The sequence below is a fragment of the Procambarus clarkii genome, chromosome 7, assembly GCF_040958095.1.
Source record: "Procambarus clarkii isolate CNS0578487 chromosome 7, FALCON_Pclarkii_2.0, whole genome shotgun sequence".
NCBI lineage: Eukaryota > Metazoa > Arthropoda > Malacostraca > Decapoda > Cambaridae > Procambarus > Procambarus clarkii.
In genome coordinates, this window is record NC_091156.1 from 35,060,388 (window position 1) to 35,073,329 (window position 12,942).

At 33.7% G+C, this 12,942-nt stretch overlaps 1 pseudogene; it reads left to right on the forward strand.

The window, feature by feature from the left end:
• Positions 1-12,942, forward strand: part of LOC138358004 (glutamate receptor U1-like) — a 133,824-nt pseudogene that overhangs the window by 56,218 nt on the left and 64,664 nt on the right.

Consider the following 12,942-nt stretch of genomic DNA (forward strand, 5'->3'; position numbering starts at 1 on the left):
TTTTTGGCCAAACAATGATAAAGCCCCCATATGTCATATGAATGACATATATTGGCGACTTGACGCCTCTCCTGACAACTATCTCCTTGTTCTCACGAAGGCTTTTAGCTGCCGCTTTGAGCTCGGGGGACAGTATGGTGCTTCTGTAATTGCATCGATTCTTTCCTCCTCCTTCTGCAATAAGTTCTGCTTGTAAGGTATCTTTGGTAGTGACCTTCTTTTGTGTCTCGAGGTCGAATATGTCGTCCAACAGAATTTCTAACTCTACTTTCAGGGCCATCTCACTCGGTCTGGACATAACATGACAGTTTATGCCCACATTTAGGAGAGTGACTTGGTCCTCAGTGAGGTTAATTCCTGCAAGGTTCAGGAAGCCATCTCTTGGTCGTGGAATTGCCATAGGTCCTCCATATAATGTTGTTAGTTTCTTGATAATCCTTGTTTCAGTGCTGAGGTGATGTTGGTCTGTGAGGATGTCGAGGTGTTGTTCAATGCGGGTACGGATACTTTCGTCGATGTTGCTATTTCTCCACTCGTTTGTAGCATGAAGTAGTTGCGTTTTGTTGTCTTTGATTTCATTCTCTGCCTTATATATCTGATCACGAATCAGATCCTGGGGATATTTTATCGTGAAGGCTTGATTCCTTGCTGCTGGGTCGTGCGCTTTAATATTAGTATATTTTGGTAGCAGTCTTTCCTGTAGACATATATTATTAAATATGACCGAAAAAGTGTGTTGATGAAATTAATACTATATTAATGCCACCTCACCCCATCCACCTCACTAAAATGTAGATCGGATATATATATATATATATATATATATATATATATATATATATATATATATATATATATATATATATATATATATATATATATATATATATGTATATATATATATATGTCGTACCTAGTAGCCAGAACGCACTTCTGGGCCTACTATGCAAGGCCCAATTTGCCTAATAAGCCAAGTTTTCATGAATTAATTATTTTTCGACTACCTAACCTACCTAACCTAACCTAACCTAACTTTTTCGGCTACCTAACCTAACCTAACCTATAAAGATAGGTTAGGTTAGGTTAGGTAGGGTTAGTTAGGTTCGGTCATATATCTACGTTAATTTTAACTCCAATAAAAAAAAATTGACCTCATACATAATGAAATGGGTAGCTTTATCATTTCATATGAAAAAAATTAGAGAAAATATATTAATTCAGGAAAACTTGGCTTATTAGGCAAATCGGGCCTTGCATAGTAGGCCGAGAAGTGCGTTCTGGCTACTAGGTACGACATATATATATATATATATATATATATATATATATATATATATATATATATATATATATATATATATATGTCGTACCTAGTAGCCAGAACGCACTTCTCGGCCTATAATGCAAGGCCCGATTTGCCTAATAGGCCAAGTTTTCATGAGTTAATGTTTTTTTGACTACCTAACCTACCTAGCCTAACCTAACCTAACTTTTTCGGCTACCTAACCTAACCTAACCTATAAAGATAGGTTAGGTAGGGTTGGTTAGGTTCGGTCATATATCTACGTTAATTTTAACTCCAATAAAAAAAAATTGACCTCATACATAATGAAATGGGTAGCTTTATCATTTCATAAGAAAAAAAATTAGAGAAAATATATTAATTCAGGAAAACTTGGCTTATTAGGCAAATCGGGTCTTGCATAGTAGGCTGAGAAGTGAGTTCTGGCTACTAGGTACGACATATATATATATATATATATATATATATATATATATATATATATATATATATATATATATATATATATATATATATATATATATATATATATGTTGTACCTAATAGCCAGAACGCACTTCTCAGCCTACTATTCAAGGCCCGATTTGCCTAATAAGCCAAGTTTTCATGAATTAATGTTTTTTCGTCTACCTAACCTACCTAACCTAACCTAACCTAGCTTTTTTTGGCTACCTAACCTAACCTTACCTATAAATATAGGTTAGGTTAGGTTAGGTAGGGTTGGTTAGGTTCGGTCATATATCTACGTTAATTTTAACTCCAATAAAAAAAAATTGACCTCATACATAGAGAAAAGGGTTGCTTTATCATTTCATAAGAAAAAAATTATAGTAAATATATTAATTCAGGAAAACTTGGCTTATTAGGCAAATCGGGCCTTGAATAGTAGGCTGAGAAGTGAGTTCTGGCTACTAGGTACGACATATATATATATATATATGTCGTACCTAGTAGCCAGAACGCACTTCTCAGCCTACTATTCAAGGCCCGATTTGCCTAATAAGCCAAGTTTTCATGAATTAATATATTTTCTCTAATTTCTTTCTTATGAAATGATAAAGCTACCCGTTTCATTATGTATGAGGTCAATTTTTTTTTATTGGAGTTAAAATTAACGTTGATATATGACCGAACCTAACCAACCCTACCTAACCTAACCTAACCTATCTCTATAGGTTAGGTTAGGTTAGGTGGCAGAAAAAGTTAGGTTAGGTTAGGTTAGGTAGGTTAGGTTGTAAAAAAACTATTAATTCATGAAAACTTGGCTTATTAGGCAAATCGGGCCTTGCATAGTAGGCTGAGAAGTGCGTTCTGGCTACTAGGTACGACATATATATATATATATATATATATATATATATATATATATGTCGTACCTAGTAGCCAGAACTCACTTCTCAGCCTACTATTCAAGGCCCGATTTGCCTAATAAGCCAAGTTTTCATGAATTAATATATTTACTATAATTTTTTTCTTATGAAATGATAAAGCAACCCTTTTCTCTATGTATGAGGTCAATTTTTTTTATTGGAGTTAAAATTAACGTAGATATATGACCGAACCTAACCAACCCTACCTAACCTAACCTAACCTATATTTATAGGTAAGGTTAGGTTAGGTAGGCAAAAAAAGCTAGGTTAGGTTAGGTTAGGTAGGTTAGGTAGCCGAAAAAACATTAATTCATGAAAACTTGACTTATTAGGCAAATCGGGCCTTGAATAGTAGGCTGAGAAGTGCGTTCTGGCTATTAGGTACGACATATATAAATATATATATATATATATATATATATATATATATATATATATATATATATAAATATATATATATATATATATATATATATATATATATATATATATATATATATATATATATATATATATTTATATATATTTTATATATAATATATAAAATATACATATTTAATATATTTTTATATATATTATATATATTTTATATATAATATATATATATATATATATATATTTATATATATATATATATATATATATATATATATATATATATATATATATATATATATATATATATATATTTATATTCATATATATGTCGTACCTAGTAGCCAGACCGCACTTCTCAGCCTACTATGCAAGGCCCAATTTGCCTAATAAGCCAAGTTTTCATGAATTAATTGTTTTTCGACTACCTAACCTAACCTAACTTTTTCGGCTACCTAACCTAACCTAACCTATAAAGATAGGTTAGGTTAGGTTAGGTAGGGTTGGTTAGGTTCGGTCATATATCTACGTTAATTTTAACTCCAATAAAAAAATTGACCTCATACATAATTAAATGAGTAGCTTTATCATTTCATAAGAAACAAAAATAGAGAAAATATATTATTTCAGGAAAACTTGGCTTATTAAGCAAATCGGGCCTATATATATGAACTAGATTGAGTAGAAGCTGCTTCGTATGTTTGAAATAGGCCTTCTGCAGTTGCCTTTATTCTGATGTTCTCATGACGTCATCATCCCCAATTCCGTCTGATCAACCAATAGGCTACATAGCTTTTAGACAACGTCACACAAGCAGTTCCAAGGAGGGACCAGCCTCTCATTATCACATACTCTTAATCTCTCAATAGCTCAACTGTTCGTTGTAAATGTCATCACCGGCTGCGCCATGATGTCTTGTATCCTCTCATATTTTCACTCATTGCACATATTTTTGTGTTGTTCAATTCATCGACCCCACCAAACCATCCTAACCTAACTTATAATAAACAAACAAAAAACAATTATTTTTATAGTGATATGATCCGTTGTCTTAGCGACGCATGACATCAAAAATGCTGTTCCAGTAAGGGATATTGTCTCTCATTAACACATATATGTGCAACAGGTTTATAGCGACCTGACTTTTCAACTATGAGTGACGTCACACGATACGCAATGAGGCCTTGACATCCTACTTATTTTGTAGTATATTAAATGTTATTATTAAAAAAAATTGCTATACTATCCATTCCCACCTAACCTAACTTTATCACATGTTTAAGAATATATACATTTTATAGGTTTTTATTATTTTCATTGATAATAAAAGTTTACATTCTAGTCTTAACAAAAAATTACAATGGGGGACAAGCATAAAATTTCAGATCTTGGTCATAGTAATCCAAAATCTTGGTAATTTGCAAGGTAGACCAACTCTAGTTCCACCGTCATATCAATTCAGAGTAATTCCTACACAACAACATCCTTTATTTAGCACTGTAGATAAACTGTACATTTTATTTCACAAGTGGTTATCACACATCTAAAACTCAGTATTCTAGTACTCGTATTCGTATCCTAGTCATCTACAACTGTAATCATTCATTATGTAACGTTAAGTTAAACCTAATAGCTTCCTAAATGTGACCATGCCCCATTCAATGAGTCAGTTTAACTCCAACCTTCACAGCCAGCGCAAGAAACCAGTCTCACTACTGGACATTTAACCAAACCTTTGTATTATACAAAAGCGAAACCTAGCCATGGAAACTTGTCTTTTCTGCAATAACTCAGAGCAGGGAAAATTGCATTTGTGCTGCATGAAGTGTGAAATGTGTCATATTTCATATATGACAAACTCTCGTCGAGAGTGTATTTTATGTTCACAGTGTGAAGATAAATCTCGTGGACATTATGACAAGAACTGCACCATCTGTTCTAAAGTGTTTTGTACCAGCCGTGAGTATTTTTATTATTATTATTGCCTGCATAATTTGCTCACCAGCGATAGTTGTCATTTTTGTTTACATGTGTTATATATAGATAGTTTATTTCCAATTAATAACCGTGGTGATTGATGTTGATAATCGAAAACATTATAACTATTTCCATTATTTATTTAAAAATATATATAATCTGCAGGACATTTCCCCGAAACATTTCTATTTAGCCTGTATTTGGAGGAGGAGGACAACAGGCAGTATTCTACCAGTTCTGATTCAGAGGCTTCTCCGCCTCAAAACATACAATATGAAAGTGAGTCTTTTATTTTGTCACCATTATTCTCCATTATTTATAACAGTTGCAGCATTACAAATATATCATTAACATTAGCTATTAATAGTGACATTAATTTATATATTTTTTTAGGCTCACCAGCTCAGCAGATAGTGGAGGAGGATTATAATCGTGGAGGAAGAGGAATTGGAGAACCTAGCACTAGTCAAGCTCATACACCTCCCTTAGAAGATAACAACAACAGCAGAAACAGTGCAAATCGTAAGTATCATCCTCAATAATTATTTTATTTCCATAACGTTTCATTTTTTATTTAATAAACTTTCTTATATTTCATTTATATTATTTATTAAAATAACAATTCTTTTAATTCTAGGTAACCATCTAGAGGATGATGATGATGACTCCCTACATCTGGTTTGGGAGGCAGATTCCGATGTGGAAGTCAGCCAGCCTATTGCCAATTCTCCTCCCCCACCGCAGTAACAGCAGCAGCAGCAGGTAGTTGCTATACTTCCTCCTCAACCCGAAGTTCTAAAGCTAATAAATAATTTCAATGGGGGCTATATACACCATTCGTATAGTTTCCCAGATTATGCCCAAGGAGATCCTGCCCATTATTTAACTATATATCGCAATTATTTTATACGACAATTAGAATCACTGTTTGATGCCAGTCACCCGAATTTCCTTCCTGCACTATTGATTTATCCCGATTTTTCGTTCAATTTACAACGACTTAATCAAGAAAATGAATTTGATTTTTAAGGATTGTTACCCATAAGGGCTGAGCAACGAACTGTGTCTAGACATGAAGTCATTGTTGTAGTGGATAAATAGGTCGCTGAATTGGATAAAAAGCTAGAAGAGTTCCTTGACGAGACAGAAGGTTCGAGTCTAACTATACAAAGCATTTCAGGATTTTATATTAATTCCATAACGGTTCAGCATCCCATCCGTCTGGGCAATTATGTACCGTGTCTAGATAAATTGCGTGGTACAAGACATGTTTTCAACCCTAAAGGGGAGCAAAATGCATGTTCTATAAAGTGTTTACCGGCATATATATATATATATATATATATATATATATATATATATATATATATATATATATATATATATATATATATATATATATATATATATATATATATATATATATATATATATATATATATATATATATATATATACATATGTATATATATATATATATATATATATATATGTATATATATATATATATATATATATATGTATATATATATATATATATATATATATATGTATATATATATATATATATATATATATATATATATATATATATATATATATATATATATATGTATATATATATATATATATATATATATATATATATATATATATATATATATATATATATATATATATATATATCTAGCTCAGGGGATGACATTAGATAATATCCGCAGATGTTCCAAGTCAGCCAGGTGGTGTCTCAGATTTGTCCCTTGGAGTGAAGATATCGAAATATTCATAACGTTTGACAGCATCAATAAAATTGAAAGTATGAATAAATTAAGTATATTTATCTATGCGCTCACACATGAAGATAACTGGTAATACATTAGCTTAGCTAGAAAAGGCAGGAAACATTCCGCCCGTAAAGTACCTTTGCTGATGCTAGATGATCAGCATCTCGTACTCGTTAAAGATTTCAATCAATATGTTTGCAGCATGCGCTGTCAATTAAACAGAGCCTCAAAAATCATATTTTTTGCCATTCGTGCTTAATTCATTTAACACCCGAAGCTATGCAAGATCACGAAGAGTAATGCGAAGTGTAATAAACATTGAAATTTTACCCTGAAGGTCATAAAATTAAGTTAAAAAATTTATGGTCCTGCAAAATGCTATTTATTAAGACAGGCAAACATATCTTCTGTTATGAATACATTTCATCTATGCATAAATTTAATGGATCTTCTCACACCGCTTATTATGATTTTGAATGTTTATTGGGCCTCTCCAATCCCCTAAGAATGATTGAGAAGCGTCACAAAGCTATGGCATATGCTTATACTATCATTAACAGGGAATTGGAGGTGGTAGATAAATTAACTCATATGGGGGATGAACCCGTTAATCATTTCATAGATACGTTGGAGAGGTCATGGAAAAGAATTAAATCTACCATGCTCTAATACAAAATATCTATGACACGTGCACATTGGCGAGCTTACAGACGGTAAACCACATGTGAAATGTGTTATACCCCATTCAAATTGGCTAAAGACAAGCACCGTCATCATGACTATGCTATTAAATTCAATAATTATCTAGCTGAATATTGCCGTAGGTGTAACATGCTATGCAGAAATTCCTATAAATATTTGTATACTTTCTCACACAATGCAGCTCATGACTTCATGGTAATTTTAAATGAACTGTCTAACCTCCTTAACCGCAAGATCGATATCGCCTCCAAAGATGGATAGAAGTTCATGATAGTGGATATTGGTAAACTTCAAGTTATGAATAGTTTAGCTTTACTAGATGGTGGGTTGGATAAACTAGCTAAAGAACTCATCAAGGTAAACATGGTAAACCTACTCGGGACACCTCAGTTATGCTAGATGACGTCCCTGTAGCTGCCCACCATTTATTAAAGACAGGCAAACCAATCTTCTGTTATGATTACATTTCATCTTTGCATAAATTAAATGAACCCGCTCTTCCTCCAATTTCCCCCCCTCCACCCGAAGCATTCTATAATAGTTTAAAGCACGAGGCTATAAGTCAGAAAGATTATGATCAGGCTAAAGAAGTCTTTAAATTGGTGAAATGCAAGACCATTGGGGATTACTTGAAGGTTTATTTGAAAGTGGATACTGGACTATTGTGTGATGTGTTTACTGTATGGCGTAAGACTATGCTTGAGTTGTACAAGTCGGACATTACACATTATGTCTCGTTATCCAGTTTTGTATGGGACGCCTGCTTGTTGAAAAGTCAAGTTGTCTTGGACTCTATTTCTGATCCCCATTTTTATGAAGTATTGTGCAGAAAATTTTATAGGCAGGTTTACCTCTGTAGTTAGACAACACACGAGTGTAGAGAATGTGCAAACTGGTGCTGACCTCTCCAACATTGATATATATATTTTAAATTTAGATTTCAATGGGTTATACGCCATCTGCATGACAGAAATGCTTCCCCAAGGTGGCATTCGTAAATTATCTGCTGTTGAATGTGATGATTGTCTCCAGCAAGGATTGGAGAATATTGCATGTGAAGGGGATAAGTGTTATTGGGTCATGTGTGATACTAAGCATGTCACACCTGAGGTAGCTCGATACACTGATGATTTACCCCTAACCCTTTCTGTGTGATACTAAGCATGTCACACCTGAGGTAGCTCGATACACTGATGATTTACCCCTAACCCTTTCATGCGCAAATATTTCTACTGATCCGCTGTCTGCTTACAGCAAACATATTTTAAATACCGAAGATCGGAAACTCCCTAAGAAAAATAGTAAATTAATTGCCTCTCATCTCCCCCAAAAAAATTACTTAGTGAGTTTAGATTTATTGTCTGGGGTTCCATATCATGCAAATAGCAAAAACGATCCTGTATGATTTTTGGTATAATACTGTCAAAGCTCATCATGGAGACAAAGTTAGATTGCCGTATTCGGACACGGATTCTTATCTGATCGAATTGACCTGTCCTAATGATTTCGAAGAATTGAATAAACTGCCTTTATCTCAACATATGGATTTCAACAATTTCCCTCCCGAAAATCCCTATTTTGATGAATCTCGCAAAGGCCAATTGGGATTGCTAAAATCTGAAGTTGGAGCAAAAATCATTAAGGAAATTATTGCGCTAAAAGCCAAAATGTATTCTATTCTCACTCAAGATCAGGTTCACATCTTCCGTTGTAAAGGCATATCTATTTAACATCAATCTAAACTTACTCATTCGCCTTTCCAAAGTGCTTTAGAGTTTAATTTTGTGCAACAGTATCAGTCCAGATCAATTAGGAATGTCAAAGGGCGTATGTGTACCTGTCTGATTGCAAAATGTGGATTGTCTCCCTTTGACGATAAACGTTATGTACTGAGCCCTACACAATCCTTGGCGTATGGACACCCTGATATCCCTCAAGCTGAAATCCAAGAAGATAATGAGGAGGAGGAGGTACCTGCGGCTGCTGCACGTCCTGTAAGACGTGGGTTTCACCCCATCTTCAATATGTGGGGAAAACGAGATGCATTGGTCAACAAGACGTATCCCCGCAATTAGTAATTGGTGTTAGAAAAATTTATCCTCCTAACCTATCATTGATGTTTTGAAAAAATGCGGCCCCTGCGGCCCCAGTGATGTTTTGAAAAATGTGGCCCCCTAACCAATGTTGAAAATTATGTTTTATTCTATGTAAATAAAAATTAGGAAAATGTATACTTTGAAGTTTTTATAAAACCTTAAAATGCCTATATGTAAATAAAAAATTATGAAATGTACATTTCGATGTTTCTATAAAACTCCCATTTATGTTTAAATATGATGTTTTTATCACACTTATCTCAGTGTGAACCCAACACGAGTCATGGATAGTTCCCCCAATAACGGAAGAACAACTTGATATTTTTAATGAACCTAGCAAAATAAATATTGCAGGATTTTCCAATGGTGGTAAATCTCATTTGTTCACTAAACTCATACAAAAATACCATTTGAAATTCACTAGTATTATTATATGTGGAGGCAGTTACAGAGCATTGCTAGATGATCCAGTAATTAACAAGAAAATAATAGCTCATCCTGATATTATCTACCCTTTAGATGAACGTACAGCCGAGTCTCCTCATTTTAATTATTATTGATGACTTGTTCATCGAATCAGCCAATTCAAAAATTGTTTCTGATATATTCACTAAAGGCAGTAATCTTGCTATTTCGTGTATATTAATTACCCAAAATATATTTTTCTCTGGTAAATATGCTAGAAGCATAAGTTTAAACGCCTCCCATTTCATAATAGTGAAATCTAGAGATTTAGCTCAAATTGAGACTTTAGGTTGGTAATTATTTGGTAAACAAGATTCTAAAAAGCTTTTGGAAATCTACAAGAAACCCCATCAGTAAATCTTATGGGTATTTAATGGTAGATTTAGGAGTAAAAACGCCAGAACATATTACATTCCATAGCAATATTGTAGGTAAGAAACCATGCGAAATTGTATACCAATGGTGAACGTATTAGATAAAAATTATAATCCCACAACCACGAGGGGAAGGTTAGGGGGTCTATAGGTTGTATAAAACAGCTAAATCCATACAAGCCGACATCACTTTATCAGAAGATGGAGAACGTACTAGATAAAATATATTATAACACCGCATCCTCAGGGGGGGGTTGGGGGGTCTATAGGTTGTATAAAGCAGCTAAACCCATAAATCCGCATATCACTTTATCAGATGTCAAAGATTACTTCAAATCATCTAAAGCTTACACTTTTTATGCATTAAAACCTCGCAAATTCGAACGACGAAAGGAACTGAGTCTTAAACCCTGCATATTTCAAGCCTGTGATTTAGCAGAAATGGGAATATTAGCTAAACATAATGATGATATCAGATATATACTCGTCTGTGTCGATAGTTTTTTCCCGGTATGCGCAAGTCGCACCTCTGAAACACAAAGACGGACGGATTGTGAGTAAAGCTTTGAAAAACATATTGGAATGTGCATATTCCAAGGAATACGTAAAATTAATACAGATCAAGGGGGAGAATTTTATAATGAAGCGAATGTTATATGAAGCGAATGTTAGCAGCAAAAAATATTAAACTCTATTGCGTATTTTCTCAAGAAACAAAAGCTGTCATCGCCGAACGCTTTATACGCACCACGAAAACTAAGATTTATAAATATATGACTGCACACAATACCTCGAGATATCTGCCCATATTGCCTGATATCATAACGGCTTATAACACCTCACCTCACCGAAGGTTAGGTGATGGGGCTCAAGTCGAAGTTCATGGTTTATCTCGCCCACAAGATATAAAGAAACAGTTAAATCTCATGTATAACAGTAAGGGCAAACCTAAAGCAGGCCTTAGTTCTGAATTAGCAGTGAGAAACACAGATCGTATTTCTCTCTCCAACAGGATTTCAACATTCAAGAAAGGATTTGGTAGACAAAACACGGAAGAAATTTTCAGAATTACTCGTATAGATAAAAGCCAGCCTATCCCATTATATTTTTTACATGATTTGAATAACAAGCCTATTTACGGTTGGTTTTATAGAGAATAATTAACTCTAACCTATTTACTGGTTGCATTTAAAATTGAGAAAGTGCTACGTAAACTTACATTGCCAAATAATAATAAATTACAGTATAAAGTGAGACACGAAGGCTACGACTCTTCATTCAATCAGTGGATTGATGCTGATGATTTGTTGAAGATATGAAGAAGCCATTAATATACAAGTACAGAGAGTTGGTGGCCTAGCTTAGTAAACTTAATTCCTCAGGAAGGAAAAAATTTATTGCTCAGTTTAAAAAAAAAAAAAAACATTCACTGCTTGTCAGAGATTTAAAAAAAAATTCTGAAAAATAGGCTTCTGGTTAAAAAGAAAGTTACAATTAAGTTAAAGAAATACAGAGATACATTGCATTCACTGGCTTGCAAGAAACCCTCAATTTTGAACAAAAAACGCATTTTGTTGACTCGTAAAGGAGGTAGTATCATTAGTATTTTATTACCCATAGCTGCTAGTCTAATTACTAGGTTATTTAAAAATAAAAATTAAAGATTATTATCTAGTACCTCTTAAATCCATCGATTAGCAGCCTGCTAAATTAATAAAAAAAATAGAAGTAGCTTCACCACCGACCCCAAAGAACAGTAGCTCCAACACATGTCCCAGTAGCAGCAGCTTCAGTAGGAGCTAATCCTACAATACTACACTTGGTTCATTTAAAATTAATAGCTAAAGATCATGATTATGCCAGTTCACTTTTGAATTATTTTGATGAAAGCAAGATGGTGCAGTGGGACGTCAATGGAAATCTGCAAATGCCAGTGAATGGATTAAACATAATTGATGATATTTTAACTAAAATGACGATTCACCTATCTGTATTCCCACGAGAAAAATTACCGCTGGTTAAATTATTCATCTCTTTAACCTCAACTCCACGAGAAATGTTTAGGAGTTCAGAATCTTGTAAATAAGTATTTGATGATGACGTGCCACGAAGAAGAAAATGGGTGTATGATGCTACCATGACTGTTGCAGAAACTAAACGTCCTGGACCTAGATTCCCGAAGTTCCATGTATTTCTTCGTAAGTAGGTTTGCTACGAAGGTTCCTAAGTATGCCCTAAGAAAATGCTTAGGTGCAATTCACGTAGATCCACTTAGGAAGATATTTGTTGGTTCACCTGCGTGCCGATAGAAGTCACTACTGTGTTTCGTGTGGCCAATCAGAGAGCAGCAACATTCTTCATATTGAAGATTTAGCGATGGCTTATCGGAGCTCTATTGCCTCCTATTTACATCGAATTTTCTTATAAAATTAGTATATTTCGAAGTAAAACTGTTTTTTTCCATTTCTACAGGCAGCACGGACATTGTAGTAAACA